The sequence below is a fragment of the Pristiophorus japonicus genome, unplaced genomic scaffold (genome assembly GCF_044704955.1).
Source record: "Pristiophorus japonicus isolate sPriJap1 unplaced genomic scaffold, sPriJap1.hap1 HAP1_SCAFFOLD_458, whole genome shotgun sequence".
Lineage (NCBI taxonomy): Eukaryota > Metazoa > Chordata > Chondrichthyes > Pristiophoridae > Pristiophorus > Pristiophorus japonicus.
Genome location: NW_027254361.1, coordinates 128,728 through 153,282, shown reverse-complemented (window position 1 = coordinate 153,282; position 24,555 = coordinate 128,728). Strand labels below are relative to the sequence as shown.

Below are 24,555 nucleotides of genomic sequence, written 5' to 3'. Positions count from 1 at the left end.
TGCTTATAAAGAATTAACATTGTCCATAATCTGTCTCTGACCCGGTCTTCTGAAGAAAAGATCTCATTCTCCGGGATCCCGGGAAACAGCACTGTTTCCAATTGATCTTTTTTGTAAATGATTTGTTTGGGAATTGCTTGAAACCAAACTTCACCCCTGCTTACCCTCACCCCTCCCAACCTACACCCTCCCAACCCACACCTCAAAACCTCAACATCCCCCAACCCCACCCCCTATCCTACACCCCCAAACCACACTCCAACACCCCAACCCCCCATCCTAAACCCCCCCAAACCACACTCCAACACCCCCATCCTACACCCTCCAAACCACACTCCAACACCCCCATCCTACACCCCCCAAACCACACTCCAACACTCCCACCCCCATCCTACACCCCCCAAACCACACTCCAACACCCCCACCCCGCATCCTACACCCCCATAACCACACTCCAACACCCCCACCCCCCATCCTACACCCCACTAACCTACACCCCAAAACCCCCCAACCTCAACTCCCCCATCCTACACCCTCAAAACTCAACCCCAACACCCCCCAACTCCCCCATCCTACACCCCCCAAAACCCACCCCCCAACATCCCACACACCCCCACCCCCCACCCCCATCCTACACCCCCCCAAACCCACAACTCAACACCCCACACACCCCCAGCCCCAACCTACACCACCTCAAACCCACACCTCAACACCCCACATCCCCCTAACACTGACCTTCCCCAACCTGCACCCTTCCAAACCCACTCCAACTCCTCACATCCTCCCAACTTGACCCCCCCATTCCCCAACCTACACCCCTGCAAACTCACACCCCAACACCCCACATCCCCTCCAACACCAACCCCCATAACTACATGCTCCCAAACCAACACCCCAACACCCCATACACCCCCCAACCCTGGCCCCCGACGCCCCAATCTACAGCCCCCAAACCCACACCCCAATACCCCACACACCCAACCCCAACCCCCTCCATCTCCCAACTTACATGCTCACAAACCCACACCTGTACAGAGCACCCCTCTAACCATGAGCCCCCATACTACACCTGCCCACACCCACTCCAGAACACTCCCCACCCCACCCCCACTTGACACCATCCCCGACACCTCCCACCCCAAGCAGATGTCCAGCTCAGATATCGTTTCCCGACACAGGTTGATCGTCCGTCTCTCCCAAGCCTGGCACTTCGACTCGGTAGTGCTTCACTGTGCCTCTCTGCTGGGTTTCCCGTCGGCAGTGCAGGTAAACATTGATGGGATGGACATATGTCAAGGTTACCAGGACGATTAATCCGATGTTCAACTGCGTCACGAGGGACAAAAAAAGGCAAACAGAGAGTTTGTGTTCAGGCAACAGCAATCTCAAACCCTTATCATAGAATCATAGAATAGTACAGCACAGAAGGTGGCCATTCGGCCCATCGAGTCTGTGCCAGCTCTTTCGAAGAGCAATCCAGTTAGTCCCACTCCCCGCTCTTACCCCATATCCCTGCAATTTTTTCTCATTTTAAGTATTTATCCAATTCCCTTTTGAAAGTTACTTTTGAATCTGTATCCACCACCCTACCAGGCAGTGCATTCCAAATCCTAACCACTTGTGGAAAAAAATGTTTGCTCAGACGCCTCTGGTTCTTTTACCAATCTGTCCCTCCGGTCCCTTCAGCCACTGGAAACAGTTCCTCTTTATTTACTCTATGTAAACCCTTCAGGTTTTTCAACACTTCTTCAAATCTCCTCTTAGCCTTCTCTGCTCTCAGGAGAAAAACCCCAGCTTTTCCAGATTCTCCGAAATCTCTTCTGCATTCCCCAAGGCCTTCAGGTCTTTCCGAACGTGTGGTGCCCAGAATTAGACGCAGTACTTCAGCTGGGGCCGAACCAATGTCTTATAAAGGTTTAGCATAACTTCCTGACTTTTGTACTCTATGCCTCTATTTATAAAGCCTACTGTCTCTCTCTATCTCACTGTACCCGTGACTGTCTGGCACAGATCACAGGGAGACCCGGACCTCCCGATACTCACATACAAGGGGTCACCGTGCAAGGGTCCCTTGACCAGAATGAAGCAAGGGTACTGGAGCAGATTTACAATTCCCGCAAGAGCCAGTAGCAGTCCATAGACCTTCCCAAAGTGGCGAGGAGGGAACCTGCAGGGAACAAGCAGAGAGAGAGGAGGAGGTTCAGAGAATTACATCGGGTCGACAGCACAGAAATAGACCATTTGACCGAACTGGTCCATGCCGGCGTTTATACTCCATTTGAGTCTCCTCCCACCCCTCTTCATCTCACCCCGTCAAACATATCCCTCTATTCCTTTCTCCTTCATGTGTTTATCTAGCTTCCCCTTAAATGTATCTCTGCTATTTGGTAGCGAGTTCCACACAGCTTGCTTGTGTGTAAATTGGTTGCCGCGTTTCCTACATTGCACCAGTGACTGCACTCCATAGAAACATAGAAACATAGAAATTAGGTGCAGGAGCAGGCCATTCGGCCCTTCGAGCCTGCTCCGCCATTCAATAAGATCATGGCTGATCATTCAACCTCAGTTTTCTTTTCCTGCTTTCTCTCCAGATCCCTTGATCCCTTTGGCTGTAAGGGCCATATCTAATTCCCTTTTGAATATATCTAATGAACTGGCCTCAATAACTTTCTGTGGTAGATAATTGCACAGGTTAACCACTCTCTGAGTGAAGAAGTTTCTCCTCATCTCGGTCCTAAATGGTTACCTCTTATTCTTAGACTGTGACCCCTGGTTCTGGAACTCCCCAGCAACAGGAACATTCTTCCTGCCTCTAACCTGTCCAATCCCATCAGAATTTTATGTTTCTATGAGATCCCCTCTCATTCTTCTAAATTCCAGTGGATACAAGCCCAGTTCATCCAGTCTTTCCTCATATGTCAGTCCTGCCATCCCAGGAATCAATCTGGTGAAGCTTCGCTGTACTCCTTCAATAGCAAGAACGCCCTTCCTCAGATGAGGGGACCAAAACTGAACATAATATTCCAGGTGTGGCCTCACCAAGGCCCTGTACAACTGTATTAAGACCTCCCTGCTCCTATGTGCAAATCCTCTAGCTATGAAGGCCAACATGCCATTTGCCTTCTTCACCACCAGCTGTAACTGCATGACAAACTTCAATGACTGATGTACCATGCCACCCAGGTCTCGTTGGCTGAGAAGTGCTTTGAGATGTCTGGTGGTTGTGAAAGGCGCTATATAAATCCAAGTCTTTCTTTTTCTTTTCTTTACTCTCTGGGTAAAGATGTTTCTCCTTTCCTACGGGATTTATTTGTGACAATTTTCGATTGATGATTTCCTAGTTTTGCGCCCTTCCCACAATTGGAACCATCTTCTCTAATCATAGTGTGTGTGTGGGGAGTCTGAATGGACTCCTGGTCTCAGGGCTCCAGATTTACCTGTGTGTGTGTGTGTGTCTGTGTGTGTGGGGAGTCTGAATGGACTCCTGGTCTCAGGGCTCCAGATGTACCTGTGTGTGTATGTGTGGGGAGTCTGAATGAACTCCTGGTCTCAGGGTCCCAGATTTACCTGTGTGTGTGTGTGTGGGGAGTCTGAATGGACTCCTGGTCTCAGAATACCAGATCTAACAATGAGTATTGGAGTCTGAATGAACTCCTGGGCCCTGAAATTTGGCACCTTAGCGCCGGCAGTTAAGGCCGGTTTGGGTTAGGGGGAAAAAATGGCGGCTGCCTCGCTTCCACCCACTTCCGGCGTGGCCCACACTGGTCGCCATCTTGGTGCGAGCGATAACACGGGCAGGACGAGCGTGTGCAGGCCGTGTGCAGAGTCGGCAGATCGTGACGTCAGTCAGCGTGCAATGCTGATTTGATGCATGACCTGCCATTTTGGACATCGCCGTCCCAAACAATGGTTCTCCGAAACACGCACAGCTGGACATGTGATCAGCTGCACGAGGGACCCCACCAGCGCTATTTAAAGGGAAACATTCAACTTGCATTTGTATAGCGCCTTTCACGACCACCGGACTTCTCAAAGCGCTTTACAGCCAATGAAGTACTTTTGAAGTGTAGTCACTGTGGTCAGTTGATTATTTCTCTTGTACTGGCTCTTGCAGTGTTCATATCAATACTGGCTTGTTGGAAGACATTTATAACATTGTTAAAGTATGCAGGGAGTGCTGCTGGACATGGGAAGGCATTGGTTGGAACTGGAAGGCCTCTGAATACACCACTTGCTGCCAGTCAAGGGGGCTCTACCTGTAGTCCCCCTCACACTGCAGCATAACATGGAGATGGAGCAGTGGCAGCAAAGACAAGCTGCCCACAATGGGAGGTGGAGGAGGGGGAGAAGGGCTGTCAGCAGAGGCCTTACCCACCGAGTGTCTTCAGGGAGCACTTCTCATTCCTACACCTAAACCAGGAGCAGTGTGTTGGGAGGCTCCGTGTCACCAAGGATGTAGTCACAGATTTCTGCCACCTCCAACATCCAGACCTGCAGCCTGAGATCGGGGCGACGACATTGCTGCCAGTGGCCCTCAAGGTGACTTGGCCCTGAATTTTTCCCCAACTGATTCTTCTGGGCTGGAACAGATGTCAGCGCTAACATCTCACAGTTTGCTATCCATCGCTACATCTACTAGGTCACAGAGGCTCTGAACTCCAGTAGAAGGGACTTCACTGTCTTCTCACATAGAAACATAGAAACATAGAAAATAGGTGCAGGAGTAGGTCATTCGGCCCTTCGAGCCTGCACCACTATTCAATAAGATCATGGCTGATCATGCAACTTCAGTTCCCCATTTCTGCTTTCTCTCCATACCCCTTCATCCCTTTAGCCGTAACAGCCACATCTAACTCCCTTTTGAATATATCGAACGAACTGGACACAACAACTTCCTGTGGTAAAGAATTCCACAGGTTCACAACTCTCTGAGTGAAGAAGTTTCTCCTTATCTCGGTCCTAAATGGCTCATCTCTTATCCTTAGACTGTGACCCCTGGTTCTGGACTTCCCCAACATCGGGAACATTCTTCCTGCATCTAACCTGTCCAATCCCATCAGAATTTTACATGTTTCGATGAGATCTCTCTCATTCTTCTACATTCCAGTGAATATAAGCCTAGTCGATCCAGTCTATCTTTATAGGTCAGTCCTGCCATCCCGGGAATCAGTCTGGTGAACCTTTGCTGCACTCCCTCAATAGCAAGAATGTCCTTCCTCAGATTAGGGGACCAAAACTGCACACATTACTCAAGGTGTGGTCTCACCAAGGCCCTGTACAATTGCAGTAAGATCTCCCTGCTCCTATACTAAAATCACCTCGTTATGAAGGTCAGCATGCCATTTGCCTTCTTTACTGCCTGCTGTACCTGTATTGCCTACTTTCAATGACTGATGTATCATGACACCCAGGTCTCGTTGCACCGCCCCTTTTATTAATCTGTCACCATTCCGATAATAATCTGCCTTCCTGTTTTTGCAACCAAAGTGGATAACCTCACACTTATCTACATTATACTGCATCTGCCATGCATTTGCCCATTCACCTAACCTGTCCAAGTCCCCCTGCAGGCTCCGAGCATCCTCCTCGCACCTCACACTGCCACCCAGCTCAGTGTCATCTGCAAACTTGGAGATATTACATTCAATTCCTTTGTCTAAATCATGAATGTATATTGTAAATAGCTGGAGTCCCAGCACTGAATCCTGTGACACCCCAGTAGACACTGCCTGCCATTCTGAAAAGGACCCGTTTATTCCCACTCTTTGCTTCCTGTCTGCCAGCTAGTTCTCTATCCACGTCAATACATTGACCCCAATATCAAGTGCCTTAATTTTGCACACTAATCTCTTGTGTGGCACCTTGTCAAAATCTTTTTGAAAGTCCAAATACACCACATCAACTGGTTCTCCCTTATCCACTCCACTAGTTACATCTTAAAAAAATTCTAGAAGCTTTGTCAAGCATGATTTCCCTTTTATGAATCCATGCTGACTTGGACCGATCCTGTCACTGCTTTCCAAATGCGCTGCTATTACATCTTTAATAATTGATTCCAACATTTTTCCCACTACCGATGTCAGGCTAACCAGTCTATAATTCCGTGTTTTCTCTCCCTCCTTTTTAAAAAAATGGGGTTACATTAGCTACCCTCCAGGCCATAGGAACTGAACCAGAGTCTATAGACTGATGGAAAATGACTACCAATGCATCCACTATTTCTAGGGCCACTTCCTTAAATATTCTGGGATGCAGACTATCAGGCCCTGGGGATTTATCAGCCTTCAGTCCCTTCAATTTCCCGAACACCATTTCCTGACTAATAAGGATTTCACTCAGTTCCCCATTCTGGCTAGACCCTCGGTTCCCCAGTATTTTTGGGAGGTTATTCATGTGTTCCTTAGTGAAGACAGAAGAAAAGTATTTGTTCAATTGGTCTGCCATTTCCTTGTTTCCCATTATGAATCACCCTGATTCTGACTGCAAGGGACCTAAATTAGTCTTCACTAATCTTTTTCTCTTCACATATATATAGAAGCTTTTGTAGTCAGTATTTATATTCCCTGCAAGCTTACTCTCATACTCTATTTTCCCTCTCCTAATTAAGCCCTTAATCCTCCTCTGCTGAATTCTAAATTTCTCCCTGTCCTCAGGTTTGCTGCTTATTCTGGCCAATTTATGTGCCTCTTCCTTGGATTTAACACTTTCCCTAATTTCCCTTGTTAACCACGATTGAGCCACCTTCCCTTTTTTTATTCTTATGCCACACAGGGATGTACAATTGTTGTAGTTCAGCCATGTGATATTTAAATGTCTGCCATTGCCTATCCACCGTCAACCCTCTAAGTATCATTCTCCAGTCTATCCTAGTCAATTCACATCTCATACCGTCGAAGTTTCCTTTCTTTAAGTTCAGGACCCTAGTCTCTGAATTAACTATGTCACTCTCCATCTTAATGAAGAATTCTATCATGTTATGGTCACTCTTCCCATGGGACCCCACATGACCAGATTGCTAATTAATCCTCTCTCGTTACACAAGACCCAGTCTAGGATGGCCTGCTCTCTAGTTGGTTCCTCGACATATTGGTCTATAAAACCATCCCTTATACACTCCAGGAAATCCTCCTCCATAGTACTGCTACCAGTTTGGTTAGCCCAATCAATATGCAGAATAAAGTCAGCCATGATAACTGCTGCACCCTTATTGCACGCGTCCCTAATTTCCTTTTGATTCCATCCCCAAACTCCCTACTACTGTTTGGTGGTCTGTACACAACTCCCACTAATGTTTTCTGCCCTTTGGTGTTTCGCAGCTCTACCACGTGGATTTGTGCATGAGGCATGTCAATGCTGAGCTGTCACATAACTGCAAAGGCTACCACTCTCTTAATGTACAGTTGGTGTGCGACCACGCCAAACACATCAAGATGGTGAATGCCCGCTATCCTGGCAGCACTCATGATGTCTTCATCCAGTGCCAGTCCGCTGTACCAGGAATCTTCCAGCCACCATGTCAAACCCGAGGATGGCTGCTAGGCAACAAGCGCTATCCGCTCTACCCCCGGCTGATGAATCCCTTCCTCAATCCCACTACTCGTGGCCAGCAATCATATAATGACAGCAATGCTGCCACGAGGAACTTAATCGAGCAGACCTTTGGGGAGCTCAAGCAATGGTTCTGCTTTCTTGACTGCTCCAGTACTCATCGGAGCGGGTGTCCCAACTTGTGGTGGTCTGCTGCATCCTCCAAAACTTGGCCATCATGAGGGCACAGCCCTTTCCACCACGGGTTCTGTGACAACCTCAGGAGGAAGAGGAAGAGAAAAAGGGAAATGGGAGGAGTCAGCCTGCAAATCTCTCTTCTGGCTGGGCTGACCATGAGCACATAATCAAATTCCAGTTCCCTGGATTGAAACCCCAGATCCCCGTTGATCAACACTTCCCCACCTTACCATCCCTCTGTCACGGAACATCATAGCGTCCTCTTGGGCAAAATGCCAAAATGAAAATCACCACAAAAAAATTCCTGACATATTTTATGATTAATTCTAATATTACATTCAATGTCAACTAATAACCCTTGTGCATTCCCTTATTTTCTGTATTTTGTCCTTTGCCTGTCCTAGTGCTCCTACACAGTGCTGCCCCAGTGGCTGCAGCATGGCTGCTGGAAGGATGCTGACTTTCCATGGGGGACACGGCAGATTGCCTTGGAGGATGGCACTAACAGTTAGTGCCTCGGCACTTTTCCCCATGCAGATGATGACGTCAATGAGTGTGCAACGCTCGCTGAGCGCCCGATCTGCAAACTTCAGTAGCACCCCCCGCCTTACCGCCTCGCACCGACAGCGACAGCGAGCGGAGGCATAAACCAGTCAGCTGGTGGCTGGCGGGGCGCTACTTAAAGGGATGTGCTTCCGTTCTAAAGTTATGCGGCAAGTGAGCGCATGATGTATCTGCAGACAGATAAATGCTGCTTCGTGTTGTGGGCCATCAAAGGACTTTGAACTTCATCCGACAGCATATCGCCATTCTGATGGCATTGGACAGGTTAGATGCAGGAAGAATGTTCCCGATGTTGGCGAAGTCCAGAACCAGGGGTCACAGTCTAAGGATAAGGGGTAAGTCATTTAGAACCAAGATGAGGAGAAACTTCTTCATTCAGAGAATTGTGAACCTGTGGAAATCTCGACCACAGAAAGTTGTTGAGGCCAGTTCATAGATATATTCAAAAGGGAGTTAGATGTGGCACTTACGGCTGAAAGGATCAAGGGGTATGGAGAGAAAGCAGGAATGAAGTCGCATGATCAGCCATGATCATATTGAATGGTGGTGTAGGCTCGAAGGGCCGAATGGCCTATTCCTGCACCTATTTTCTATGTTTCTATGTTTCTATGTTTTTGCATTCCCTGATTCATTGAGGGCTGGTGTGCAGACTCCAGTCGCCCTCTCTTCTAATGGCTGGAAGGTGCCTTCACCAATGCCAATTACACCACACCTCATTTTCGTTATCGCTTGAAGCCTAACGCCACTCACCTACGCAATTAGCGCCTGATTTAGCGCTCCCCTGCATTCTTTCAGTGCAGAGACTCAATTTCGCGGGCGTGGAGGTTGATTAGCGCCTGGCGCTAAACTTACAACTTTTCTAAAGTTGACGCTCCAGCCGGGCGTTAATGAATTTCTAGCTCCCTGTCTCACAATCCCAGATGTACCGGTACGCACTTTGGCCCCCGAATGGGGTCTCCCTTCCTTGGATATCGTGGGCTGACTTACGTGATGGCGGTGAATGCAGTGTGACTTCCGTACAGGAATGAACTGTTGACCAACTGCAGGATGAAGGTCAGATACTGGACCTTCAGCACGGGGATAGCGGCACTGATAGAGAACAGGATGCTTTGCGTGACTGTGATAGTGAGCGAGAGCACCGCTGACTTCATGTCAGCCAGTCTCTGTGAGACGGTGGAATCTGAGGGGGGACGAGAAAGAGGAGAAAATAAAACACTTAATCTGGGCTCAGCACATCCCCGAATCCCCCTCATACCCCAACCATCCCAGAGAGAGGGAGGGGCTCCCCCATACCACCCACTGTACCCCAACTGTCCCAGAGAGAGGGGCTCCCCCATATCACCCGTTGTACCCCAACTCTCCCAGAGAGAGGGGCTGCCCCAAATCCCCTGTATCCAAATTATCCCAGAGAGAGAGGCTCCCCCCAAATACCCCGTACCCCAACTGTCCCAGATAGAGCGACTCCCCAATATCATCCACTGTACGTTAACTGTCCCAGAGAGAGGGGCTCCCCCAAATCCCCAGTACCCAAACTGTCCCAGAGAGAGAGAAGCCCCCACAAATCCCCTGTACCCCAACAGTCCCAGAGAGAGAGAGACTCCTCCAAATCCCCGTACCCAAATTGTCCCAGACAGAGGCTCCTCCCAAATTCCCCATACCCCAACTGTCCCAGAGAGAGAGGCTCCCCGCAAATCCCCCGTACCCCAACTGTCACAGAGAGAGAGAGGCTCCTCCAAATCCCCCATACCCCAACTGTCCCAGAGAGAGGCTCCCCCCAAATCCCCCGTACCCCAACTGTCCCAGAGAGAGAGGGGCTCCCCCAAATCCCCCATATCCCAACCATCCGAGAGATAGTTCGGCAGAAGGATGGGAACCTGAGAACAAATTCAATAGCGAAGGATGTAAAGCTGAAATTTGAAAGCAAGAATGCAGAAAGCGAATCTGTAAGACAGAGGAAACACAGGTTAGTAAGTAGCAATCAAGCAGGTCTTTCCATGTCAAATGGTCTAAACTTTAATGCAAGGCGTATAGCGAATAGGGCAGATAAGCTGAGAGCACAGGTAGACACTTGTGAGTATGACATTATAGCCATTACAGAGACATGGCTGAAGGAGGGGCAGGTTTGGCAGCTCAATATTCCTGGTTACAGGATTTTTAGAGAAGTCAGAAAGGGGGGTAAAATGGGGGTGGGGTCACAGTATTGATTAAAGAAACTATTCCAGCTGTGAGGAGGGATGATGTGTTTGAGGGATCATCAAATGAGGCCATATGGGTTGAACTGAAAAATATAAACGGGGCAATCACACTCGGCATGTATTTTAGACTACCAAACAGTGGGAGGGAGATAGAGGAGCAAATATGTCGGCAAATTTCTGTAAAGTCTAAAAACCATAGGGCAGAAATAATAGGATATTTCAACTATCCAAATATTGATTGGGACAAATATAGTGTGATGTGTATAGAGGGTGTGGAATTACTAAAATGCATTCAAAAGAACTTTTTTAGTCAGTATGTAACAAGCCCAACACGGGAGGGGGGCGGTTCTGGATTTAGTTTTGGGGAATGAAGCTGGGCAGGTGGAAGGAGTATTAATGGGAGAGCACTTAGGTGCCAGTAGCCATATTTCAGTCAGATTCAAGGTAGTTATGGATAATGACAAGGATAGACCAGGAATAAAAGTCCACAATTGAGGAAAAGCTAACTTTGCTAAGTTGATAGGTGAATTGGCCACAGTGGCCTGGAAACAGCTACTTGAAGGTAAATCTGTGTCGGAACAGTGGGAGGCATTCAAGGAGGAGATCCGGAAAGCTCAGGCCAAACATGTGCCATTAAAGAGAAAGGGTGCGTGTAACAATTCTAGAACCCTCAGGATGTCTAGGGACTTACAGGGGAGGATAAGGAAAAAAAGGGAAGCTTAAATACTATAGAATCTCAGGAGGAATGTAGAAAGTTCAGAGGTAAATTGAAAAATGATATTAGGAATTCTAAGAGAGAGCATGAAAAATTCTTGGCAAGTAAAATCAAGGAAAAGCCAAAGATGCTCTATAAATATATTGAGCAAGAGGATAACTAAAGAAAGGGTCAGGCCTATTCGAGACAATGGGCCCAAATTTCCCCAGCTGCCTAGAGCGGCGTAGTTAGCCATGGTACGCCGACTTTGTGGGACAAAAAACGCGGCAAAAATTTACCTTTTAATTTGGCCGCTCCTTTATTGTTCTGGTCCAGTGGCGTGGCGCTGCAGAGCCTGCGGGGGGTGGGGGCGGAGCTTCTACCGTGCATGCTCAGCGCAGCCGGCATGGGGGCGGGGCTTGGGCCAGCATCTCTTCACGTGCCAACAGGGGGACGCATGTCCGTTTCAGCGTGCGCGCATGCGCAATGGAGCAGGAAGCTGGGCAATCGGCCAATTAAAGGGACAGCGTCCTCAGTGCCTCAGCATCATTGGCAATGGACCATATATAAAGGTAAGGTGTGAATAGTGATTTTTGGGTGGCTGAGGGAGTAGAAAAGACTGTTGCATAGGTGGAAGAAAGGTGAGAACTGTGATTTTTCAAGTGTAAGTCCAATACACCAATGACGTAAGAGTGTGCAACAAGAACAAAGAATTTCCTCCATGAGGAAGTGGAGAAACTAGTCACTGTCATTGTCACTGACAAATGGCTGGAGCTGGATATCAGTAAGAGTAGTCTCACAAAAGTTCCACCCAAAGAAATGAGAAGACGATGGAACCTAGTTGCAGAAGAATACTCCGCAGGAGTGAATACCGCAAGATCTGAAAGCCAGTGCAAAAAGAAATGGCAGGACGTTGGTCAAGTAGTGAGTGTAAGTAATATCTTCACCTTTAAATGTAATTGCAATTGTAAACGTGACCATCTGTATAAGTCCCACCATCAGAAGTGCACCATGTGTGAAATGTTGTATTTTCATCTTTGCAGAAGAAATTGGCCCACAACAAAAGGGAAAGACTTAAAACAGGAGGAGGACCGTCAAATCTGCACCAACTATCACCCCTAGAACAAAGGGTAGCTGCCCTGCTGAGTCGCACCTGCAGAAAAAGTATCAGCTGTGCACAAGCTGGACCCACACGCGAGGGTGAGGGTGAGTCATTAAAATCATTGTCACCCTTCAAATCAACCTGCTGACTGGCCTGATACGCATAAGACTATTCATGCCACCCATCCTGCCCCATCCTGTGTTGCTCAGCATTTGACTGTTCTGTTGTATTTTGCAGAAGAAGAAGACAATCCTGAACATCCTGAAGATCCACCTGAAGATCCAGATGTGTGCTCTCCAGACCAAGGCAAGTGAGGGGAGGAGCGGTCCATGGAAATATGTTCACGGGAGAATGCTGATCGTGATATGGATCAGTCCATAGTACAGGGCAGCACACTGCCAGAAACCTCCATGAGCTCCACGGCGACATTCCATGGTTTCACACCTTCCGAGGTTGCGGGTCCCAGTGGCGGTGGTGAAATGCATGTTGGAACACCCAGTGCTCCACCGTCCCAGCCTGCGCCTCACACTGGAGGGGTGTCACTAGGCAGACCCATGGCGAGGGGAAGGAGAAGCCGACCAGTCTCTCCTGAGATCTAGCCTTCATCAGAAGTTAATCAGGTTATGTCATTGGATAAGTAGACCAATGTTCTTACAAGATCACTCGTGGCGACCGTCAGTGGGGTGTGTGATGAGGTAGCGACACTGTCAGGAGAAATATCAGCACTGAGACGGAAACTGAGGGCAGGCATTTCAGAGGGTGTGCAAACGATGGCAGATGTCATGAGGGAACTAGCTGCTACAATAAGGGCACAAAGGCCAGATACTCAAATGCCACTCCCATTTCAATTCACGCACCAGCCACCGGTGAGACACAAGTCGGGCCCCCAATCCCCCCACCACCATCACCGACCCTATGAGGAAGTGCACTTTCCCCGAGATGTGGGTGAGGGATGGGTGCAGCCTTTCTTTGCTGTTGTTGCTATTGTTGCTGTTGTTGTTGAAGTGCATTGTAAACTTTCCAATAAAATATATTTTGCATTAAGACTGAATCATGTTCCATTATCACCACACAACATTGAGGAACAACTGTAAAAGAAAAACAAACCCTCACCCCTACAGTCATGTGTGCCTGCCATCCCTCGCCCCAGCTGAAGGGCTAGCCGAAGCGTTCTGCAGTCAGCAAGGCAGGACTGCTCTATTTTCAGTAACTGATTTGTCTTTCCTTTATTTTTGATGATGTTGTGAAGAGGTTGTGCTGAAGATATCGTGATGTTGTGCTGATGCTGTGAAGGTATTTAGTGCTTTAGAATCCTCTAACTCACCTGTCCCCACCCCCCCCCCCACCCCCTCACCCCCATCTCGAGCTACCTGTGCTGATTTCTTATATGTACGTAAGGTTTTCTGTGCCTACAAAAGTGGCCACATACACTGGCCTAAGTTAGTTTGGAGTAACTCTTAGCTGGCCAAATTTGCTTCTATGGCCAAAAGAGGTGGAAGTGGCTGGTAATGCCTCCTTTTGGAGAAAAAAAACTAAACTAATAAAAAACCTAACTAACTGACTTACACTGGAGCAGGTTAAATGGGGAAATTTGCGATTTTTAAGTTACTCCAAAAAAAGCTACTTGCACCAAAAAAAGCGGGGCATCTCCTGGGGAAATTTGAGCCCCATGAAGGTAATCTGTGTGTGGAGGTGAAAGATGTTGGTATGGTTCTTAATAAATACTTTGTGTCTGTTTTCACAAAGGAAAGGGGCAATGCCGATACTGCTATCGAGGAGGAGTGTGAAATTCTGGCTGAATTAAACATCGTGAGAGAGAAGGTATGGAGGGGTTTAGCAGCTTTGAAAGTGGATAATTCCCCAGGCCCGGATGAAATGCATCCCAGGCTGTTGAGCGAAGCAAAAGAGGAAATAGCAGAGTCCTTGACCATCATTTTCCAGTCCTCTTTGGATTCAGGCATGGTGCCGGAGGACTGCTAATATGGTACCCTTGTTTAAGAAGGGAGAAAGGGATAGGCCGGATAATTACAGGCCTGTTAGCCTAACCTCAGTGGTGAGAAAATTATTGGAAAGAATCCTGAAGGACAGATTAAATCTACATTTAGAAAGGCAAGGATTACTCAGGGACAGTCAACATGGATTTGTTAAGGGAAGATCGTGTTTGACTAATCTGTTTGAATTTTTTGAGGAGGTAACCAGGAGGGTCGATGAGGGTAGTGCATACGACATAGTGTATAAGGATTTAGTAAAGCTTTTGATAAGGTTCCACACGGCAGACTGGTCACAAAGGTAAAATCACATGGGATCCAGGGCAAAGTGGCAAGTTGGATCCAAAATTGGCTTAAAGGTCGGAAGCAAATGGTTGATGGATCTTTTTGTGATTGGAAGGATGTTTCCAGTGGAGTTCCGCAGGGCTCAGTACTGGGTCCCTTGCTTTTTGTGGTACACATTAATGATCTAGATTTGAATATACGATTAAGAAGTTTGCAGATGACACTAAAATTGGCTGTGTGGTTGATACTAAAGAGGAAAGTCATGGCCTGCAGGAGGATATCAATCTATTGGTCGGATGAGCAGAACAGTGGAAAATGGAATTTAATTTAGAAAAGTGTGAGATAATGCACTTGGGGAGGGCTAATAATGAAAGGGCATACACATTAATCGGAAGGCCATTTAGAAATGTAAATTAACATAGGGACTTAGAGTGCTTGTCCACAGATCCCTGAAAGTAGCAGGCCAAAGGTAATCTGTGTGTGGAGGTGAAAGATGTTGATATGGTTCTTAATAAATACTTTGTGTATGTTTTCACAAAGGAAAGGGGCAATGCCGATACTGCTAAAAAGGCACACAGAATGCTTGTCTTTCGCTGCCGAGGCATAGAATACAAGAGCAGGGAGGTTATGCTTAAATTGTATAATACCCTGGTTAGGCCACAGCTGGAGTACTGTGTGCAGTTCTGGTCGCCGTATTATAGAAAGGACCTGATTGTAACAGGAGATGGTGCAGAAGAGATTTACAAGGATGCTGCGTGAAATGGAGAAACTTCGCTATGAGGACAGATTGGATAGGTTGGGTTTTTTCTCATTGGAACAGAGGAGGCTGAGAGAAGACCTCATTGAGGTGTATGACACTTTGAGGGGCCTAGATATAGTGGATAGCAAGGGCCTCTTTCCCTTGGTGGAAGTGTCAATTACAAGGAGCATAGGTTTAAGGTGGTTGGTGAAAGGTTGAGAGGGGATTTGAGGGGAAGCTTCTTCACGGAGTGGATTGTGGAGGTCTGGAACTCACTACCTGGAAAGATTGTAGAGGCAGAAACCCTCACCACATTAAAAAGATGCTTGGATGGGCACTTGAGGTGGAGGTTATGGATCTAGAGCTGGTAAGTGGGATTAGACTGGATAACCTCTGTTGGATGGCGCAGATACGATGGTAAGTACTTCAGGGAATTGAATACAGCCAGAATGATCTCCTGAACTAGTTTCGATCACGTGGATGGGTCGGAGAGGAATTTTCCGAGATTTTCTTTCCCCAATTGGCCTGGGTTTTTATTCTGTTTTTTTACCTCTCCCAGGAGATCGCATGCCTCCAGGTGGGGTGGAGTTAAAAATGTTATGATGCATGGAATATTGCAGTTTTGTGGGGCGGGCTGGTTGGGCCGGATGCTATTTACCTTTCGCCATTGATTATTGTTCATAGGTTTATATGTAACCTTCAGGGCTGCTGACCAAGGGCCGTGTGGCTCTTTGTCGGCCGGCACGGACACGGTGAGCCGAAATGGCTTCCTACTGCGCTGCAAATTACTATGTTTCTATGTTTCTACATCATTGAATGATGAGATTAATAATGAATTAAGTACATTTAAAATTAAAAAAGAGGCTATATTTGTGATATATTCAGAGAGCACAGCACACACAGCTCCTAACATGGAGGCAGCTCTCTCGGAAGTCCCTGGAAACTGCCTAGTTCTGTTTAATGATTAACTATGCACTTGCAGTACACAATACATCCACATCCACAGTGTGGAGCTACAAACATTACAAGCTTACAGACATTACACTTCTCCCTCCTTAATGAAGAAGCCATCACAACAACCATCATACATAACTTTCATGTTTATACATAACACAGGATATAAACTTATTTTTTTCCATATTTACAAATTTAACTTCACCACTTGTTTTCTGTTTCGAAAAGGATACCTTCACTTTCAAACAAAACATTCCAAACATGGTGTCGAATCTAAACTCATTCGAGGCTCATCCGGAGGAACATTTTCCCCCACGGAATGTCCTTGATTTTCATTTGAACTCACTCTAACTTCAGGCTCTTTGTTTTCCCGACTCGGACTCAGATTTTCATTCTGATTCTCTCCTGGATTTGTTTCCAGTACATTGACTTTAGGATTTGCTACTGGTGTATCAAAACTGTCTGATGAGTCATAAATAATTGAATCATTCCCACCTTCAACTCCTTCCCTGTCTGTAGGTAAATATGATCAATATGAACAAACCTAACCTGTCCATTATCAAACATCTTCATCAAATATGTGCGAGTACCACATATCTTCACCACTCTTCCTGGTAACCACTTTAACCATTTATGATGATGGTTCTTCACTCTCCTCTTCTGCCTTAATTTCAAATTTCTCTCTTTTACTCTACCTTTATCATGATTCTCTTTCTGTCTTAATTGTGTCTCTTCTACGGACTGTGCCAAATTTGGCTTTAACAACGAGAATCTGGTTCGTGGCTGTCATTTGAGAAACAACTCTGCTGGTGTCCTACCAGTAGTTGTATGAGGAGTGTTTCGATATGTAATCAAACCATTAGCCAATTTATGATCCAATGACAACTGTTGTTTCCTTGGATTAGGATCTAACATTTGTTTTATGAGGGCACGTGTTATAATTTGTACATTGCGCGCTGTTGCACCATTCAAAGCAGGATGGTATGGTGGAACCTTGGTATGTTTCACACCATTTTTGTTCGTGAATTGTGCAAATTCTTCTGAACGAAATTGTGGTCCATTATCCGAAACAATTTCTTCAGGGAGGCCAAATGCAGAAAATAATTTTCGCAAAATGTCCAAGGTTTTACTTGTTGTTATTTTCCACATTGGAAACACCTCAACCCACTTCGAATAGCTATAATTCACAATGAACAATTGTCCTTCTAACTCAGCAAAATCAATATGTAGCGTTTGCCACACCCTGGGAGGCTATTTCCATGGCTGTAATGGTACTGGTGGTGGTTGCTTGCTTACCGATTGACATGTTGTACACTGCCTCACGATGTACTCTATATCTTTTTCAAGACCTGGCCACCATAAATAACTGCGTGCAAAAATCTTGGTCAAGCACATTCCGAGGTGCTGGTCATGGAGGTCTCCTCATAATTTGGAACTGAATTTATTTGGTATAACCACTCTTGCACCCCACATGATACAATCTTTATCGACTGATAATTCATTCCTACGAATGAAGAATGGATGTGTATCTTTGGCTGTTATCTGGTTTGGCCATCCATTTGCAATATACTCATACACCTTTGACATCACTGGGTCACGTTTGGTTGCTCTACCAATCTCTTCAGCTGTGACTGGCAGTTCATCAATGTATGAAAAATAAAAAACTTCTTCCCTATCGGGTGTAACTTGTGATGGGGAAGACAATCTAGACATTGCATCATCATTACTGTGATCAGCTGATCGTCTGTATTCAATATCATATGTATATGCTGACAAAGTCAAAGCCCATCTCTGCATTCGGGCTGCAGCTAAGGTTGGAACTGGGGACTTTGGATGGAGGATTGCTGTTAGGGGATTATGGTCCTTAACGATGGTAAGCTTACGACCATTCAAGTATTTGTGAAACTTCTTGACCCCAAAAATTAATGCCAAAGCTTCACTTTCAATTTGCGCATAATTACTCTCATTGGCACTGAGAGTGCGTGAAGCAAAAGCAATTGGTCTCTCCTCCCCACTACTTAATACATGAGAGATTATTGCCCCAAATCCATACGGAGAGGCATCACATGCTAGCTTAATCTCCTCAGATATGTCATAGTGAACTAACATGGTGCTCTCTACCAATTTGCTTTTACACTTCTTGAATGCTGTATTGCATTCTTTTGGCCACTTCCAATGGGCCTGTTTTTTCAAAAGTTCATTCAGTGGATGTAATAATGTAGCCAAATTTGGTATGAACTTCCCATAATAGTTCCAAAGACACAAGAATGAACGAAGTTCAGTGACATTCCTGGGAGTGGGTTCATTTCTAATTGCATCCAATTTTTCCATGGTTGGATGTAAACCATCTTTGTCTACTCTGTACCCTAAGTACTCCACTGAGTTTTTAAATAACTCACACTTACGAGCAGACACTCGTACTTTGTGCTTCTCTAGCCGTTTGAGGACTTCATTCAATATGTTATTATGAATTTGCCTATTTGGTGCTGAAATTAGTATGTCATCCAAATAACATACTACCCCTTCAATACCTTGCAAAATCTGGTTCATCACACCTTGGAATATGGCAGGGGCGGAAGACACTCCAAACGGTAGCCTATTAAATTGATATAGGCCTAGATGAGTATTGATAGTCAAACATGACTTGGACTCCTCATCTAGTTCAAGCTGGAAGCAGGCATTCGTAAGATCCAGTTTTGAGAAGATCTGACCACCTGTCAGTGTTGTGAACAAATCTTTTATATTCGGCAATGTATTGGGGACATTACCCTCTAGAACCTGGTTTACGGTTTCTTTATAATCACCACACAATCTTACCTTGCCATCGGACTTAGGTACAACAACAATGGGTGTAGCCGAATTACATCGATCTATCTTACAAATAATGTTCTCAGTCTCTACTTTTTTGATTTCTTGCTCAACTTTCTCCTTGAGTGCTTATGGTATGGAACGTGGCTTGTAGTAAACCGATCTAGTGTCCTTCTGTACCCTGACACCCGCCTTGAAACTTTGGATCGGACTGCTCATTTCGCAGAACACCTTCAGATACTGCTTGATAACCTCTTCCGTTGATGAAAATCTCGCTTCCACACAGAAAATCTTACTCCAATCCAGCTTCAGTGAGCTCAACCAATTTCTTCCTCGTAAGGCAGACTTGTCTCCTTTCACTACTATTAGAGGCAAGTTCTGAAATTGATCTTTATATTTCACCGGTATGGTGATACGACCTACCACAGGAATTTTCTCTCCCGAGTAGCCTTACAGCTCTATCTTGGATTTCTTCAGTTGGAAATCATGCAATTTGTCGTAGTACAGTGACTCCGCTACTACACTCACGGATGCACCCGTGTCAATTTCCATTGGTATCTTGAATCCCGCAACAGCTATGTGGATTTTGATGCTTTCCGAATCGCTGTCCGTTAACCTCGTGCTTCTGATGACGTGTAACTCTAACATCTCCTCGTCCTATTGCTGTTCTTCCATGCTATGTAGTCTCTTTGGATTTCTACTCATAGCTTTGAACGCTGGACTCATAGCTTTAAAAGCTGGTTTACCCTTCAGTCGGCGTGCCTTCGCAAGATGCCCAGTCTTCCTGCAGAAGAAACACTCTGCCTTCATGTATGGGCAACTTTGAGCAATGTGTTATCCCAAGCACCTATCGCATGACTTCGACGCTCTGGTAGAATTTCCAGTTTCTGAGACATTCGGCCATGCCCGTCTTTTACTTTGAACCTGCAGGTGATTTACCTCGGTTGACTGACAACCGTAATCATTATTTAATTCTCAGGAATATTGTTCGGCCATGCTCTCAAAAGTCAAGTCATCTGTTGTCAATAACTTCCTTCTGATCGCATCATTTTTCACCCCACAAACAAAACGATCCCATAATGCTCGGTTTTGAAAGTGTCCAAAATTACAGTGCATCGATAGCTTTTTTAATGCTATGATGTAATCACCAATACTTTCATCAGCCTTTTGACTCCGAATCCCAAAACGATAGCTTTCAGCAATTTCTAACGGTTTGGGGTTATAGTGCTGCTCCAGCTTCGTTAAAATCTCTTTAAGCATTGTGTCTTTTGGCTCGTTAAGCACAAGCAGATTTACAAGGGTTTCGTATAATGCCAGACCTGCCTTGGATAAGAAGATCGCACTCTTACGTTCCAACACAGCCTGGTTCTGGACTGCATTGTCTGGAACTTCGATTATGTTATTTGCAGTGAAATACATTTCTAGCTGATCCACGTACGCTTTAAAATGTTTCCGGTCGTGTCTATACTCACACAAATGTCCCAATACACCTGCCATTTTAATCTTTAGCTGTTCACACCATGTGCTGTAGTTTACCTCGGATTTTGTAGCTTTTTTCCAAAGACAGAAACTTCCAAAGTCTCTCTGTCGGCTGGCTGAATCCTTCACCAACAAAAATTAAGCTTTAAATCATCCGAAAAATCCCATCTCAGTTGCCAAATGTGATATATTCACAGAGCACAACACACACAGCTCCTAACATGGAGGCAGCTCTCTCGGAAGACCCCGGAAACTGCCTCGTTCTGCTTAATGATTAACTATGCACTTGCAGTACACAATACGTCCACATCCACAGTGTGGAGCTACAAACATTACAAGCTTACAGACATTACAATATTAAAAAATAAAAAGTAAAAAAACATACCCAAGACAGTTTTAAAGCTAATCGCCGTTTTACAATTAAAAAAAACGAAAGAATCTTTAACTCACCTTTCTTTGCAGAGTACTCACCTACCGGGCTGAAAAAGCAGCTTTCTGTGGGCAGTTCCCTCAGCGATCTGGATGGGCTTCCATTGAGGCCAAACTTAGGCCCGGGCACTTCCCTCGGCGGTGCACACAGGTTTTGATCCCAGCGGTCATGTCGCGATCTGGGCGGTCCCATTCAAAAGGTAAGTGGCAAACTTTCGCCGGGCGGTTTCTCTCATAAAAAACGCCCAAAAAATACGGCGAAAGTCTCCCCCTTAAAATTTCTATAGAGAGGATCCCCAAATCTCCCATACCCCAACTGTCCCAGAGATAGAGACTCCCCCAAATCCCCGTACCCCAACCATCCTAGAGGTAGAGAGGCTCCCCCCAAATCCCCCATACCCCAACTTTCCCAGAGATAGAGACTCCCCCAAATCCCCCGTGCCCCAACCATCCTAGAGATAGAGAGGCTCCCCCCAAATCCCCCATACCCCAACCATCCCAGAGAGAGAGAGAGGCTCCCCCAAATCCCCCATACCCCAACTGTCCCAGAGAGAGAGGCTGCCCCCAAATCCCCCATACCCCAACTGTCCCAGAGAGAGGCTCCCCCCAAATCCCTCTACCCCAACTGTCCCAGAGAGAGAGGCTCCTCCAAATCCCCCATACCCCAACTGCCCCAGAGAGTGGCTCCCCCAAATCCCCCGTACCCCAACTTTCCCAGAGGTAGAGAGGCTCCCCCCAAATCGCCCGTACCCCAACTGTCCCAGAGATAGAGAGGCTCCCCCAAATCGCCCGTACCCCAACTGTCCCAGAGATAGAGAGGCACCCCCAAATCCCCCGTACCCCAACTGTTCCAGTAATAGAGAGGCTCCCCCAAATCGCCCGTACCCAAACTGTCCCAGAGAGTGAGAGACTCCCCCAAATCCCCCATACCCCAACTGTCCCAAAAACAGAGTCACAGGAGCCCTTCATCTCCAATTGTCTGGGGCTGAATTTGATCCCTGGCCCCAGAGATCAGAGGTTTGTGTACCTGGGACAGGTGTGTGTTCACAGCTGGATTACCTGAGACTGGGATCGACTGTGTGTTCACAGCTGGATTACCTGAGACTGGGATCGACTGTGTGTTCACAGCTGGATTACCTGAGACTGGGATCGACTGTGTGTTCACAGCTGGATTACCTGAGACTGTGATCGACTGTGTGTTCACAGCTGGATTACCTGAGACTGGGATCGACTGTGTATTCACAGCTGGATTACCTGAGACTGTGATCGACTGTGTGTTCACAGCTGGATTACCTGAGACTGGGATCGACTGTGTGTTCACAGCTGAGACATTATCAGAAGGTTGGGCTCTGCCTTTGTGCCGGTCCATGATTAGCCCATTCCAGGGGGCGCAGAGAATACCACACAATAGTGTGAAGGCAAACGCGTTTGTAAACCTGCTGACTGAAGAGAGAGAGAGAGAGAGGGACAGAGAGAGAGAGACATAGAGAAAAGATAGAGATAGAGAGAGAGAGGCACATGGAAAAAGAGAGAAAGAGAAAGAGACAGAGAGAGAGAGAAATACAGAGAACAGAATCAGAAAGAGAGAGATAGTGTGACAGAGACAAGGACAGAGAGTGAAACATAGAGACAGAGAAAGAGAGAGAGATAGGCAGAGAGTGGCAGAGACAGAAAAAGATATAGAGAGAGACAGAGTTACAGATACCAAGGCAGAGAGAGAAACATAGAGAGAACAGAGACAGAACGAGACAGAGAGAGTAACAGAGACAAGGACAGAGAGAGAGGCAGAGAGAGACAGAGAGAGATACAGAGGGAGACAGAGACAGACAGAGAGAGACAGAGACAGACAGAGAGACACAGAGAGACAGAGACAAAGATGGAAACCAGAGACAGACAAAGACATAGAGAGAGACAGAGAGAGAGAGAGAGAGGCAGGGAGTCAGTGAGAGAGAGGCAGGGAGAGAGTGAGAGAGAGGTAAAGAGGGAGAAACAGACAGAGGCAGATAGTTAGAATCAAACAACATTTTGCTGCTTTTTTGCTCAATATTTTGTGATTTTTTTTCCTGAGGTGTCGTTTGGGATGAGTCCCACACATGAGGGAGTGGGATTTAGAATGGTGAAGCCAAATCCTGCTCTCCCACAGATAGACACACAACTTGGGATGTGAGTTTTAGTGTTGATTGGGATACAAGTCTCGGTGCAGATTGGGATACAAGGTGCGGATTGGGATTCGAGTCTCAATGCGGAGTGGACTACGAGGTGTGGATTGGGATACAAGTCACGGTATGCATTGGGATTCAAGTCTCAGTGTGCATTGGGATTCGAGTCTCGATGCGGATAGGGATACGAGGTGTGGATTGGGATACGAGGTGCGGATTGGAATACAAGGTGTGGATTGGGATATGACATGCGGATTGGGATACGAGAGGAAAATCGACAGACAAGGAGACACCCAATGACATCACAGAGGTTGGAGCCCACGTGATGACATCAAAGAGGTTGGCGCCCACGCGATGACATCACAGAGGTTGGCGCCCACACGATGACATCACAGGGGTTGGTGCCCATGCGATGACATCACAGGGGTTGGCGCCCATGTGATGACATCACAGGGGTTTTTGCCCACGCGATGACAGTTGGCGCCCACGTGATGACATCATGGGTTGGAGCCCACGCGATGACATCACAGAGGTTGGCGCCCATGCAATGACATCACAGGGGTTGTGTAGGCCTCTCCTGCTCTGTGTGTGTGGGGCTCAGTACCACACAGGGTGTGAGATTAGCTAACTGAGCACAGGTCGGGGATGGAGCCTGGGCCTTTACTGCTCTGTGCCTTAGAGAGGGAGAGAGAGAGGGAGAGAGAGAGACAGACAGGTGACCCTGCTCCTCACACCCCATCTGCTCCCTGGACACCTCACCTCACTGAGATGTGATCGGGCTGGGAGTGAACAAAGGCTCATTCACCAACTTCTCTCTCCTTTCCCTCTCTCTCTCCCGACTCGTTCTCCCCACCTCTCCCCCAATCTCCACTCCCCCATTCTCTCTTCCCCCATTTAACTCTCCCTCCGCTCTCCCTCTTCCCCTCCCTCGCCACTCACCCTCTGTCTCTCCCTCATCCCTTTCTCTCTCTCCCCTCTCCTTTCCCTCTCCCTTCCTCTCTCTCCCCCTCTCTTTGCTTTCTCATCCATCTCCTCTCTCCCTTCTTCTCTCTCCCTCCCTTCCATCTCCCTCTCGACCTCCAGATTTCTCTCCTCCTCCATCTCTCTCTCTCTCTCTCTGCCCTCCCTCCATCTCTCCTCTCTCTCCCCTACCTCTCTCTCCCCTCTCTCTCTCTCCCATTCCCTTACTCCCTCTCTCTGTCCCTCCCCCTCTCCCCTCTCTCCCTCCTCTCCCACTCTCCACCCTCCCTGTCTCCACCTCTCTCTCTCTCTCTCCCACTCTGTCCCTCCCTCACTCTTCCCCTTCTCTCTCTCTCTCTCTCTTCCTCTGTCTCCCCTCTCTTTCTATCCTCCACTCCCCTCTCTCCCTGTGTCTCCCCGCACTCTCCCCCATGACTATCCCCCTCACCCCTCCCCCTCTCTCCCTGTATCACT

General features: G+C 47.0%; 1 pseudogene; it reads right to left on the bottom strand.

Moving 5' to 3' along the window:
• Positions 1-1,155: 1,155 nt before the first annotated feature.
• The window catches only part of LOC139252346 (equilibrative nucleobase transporter 1-like), a 66,927-nt pseudogene continuing 43,527 nt past the window's right edge, over positions 1,156-24,555 (bottom strand).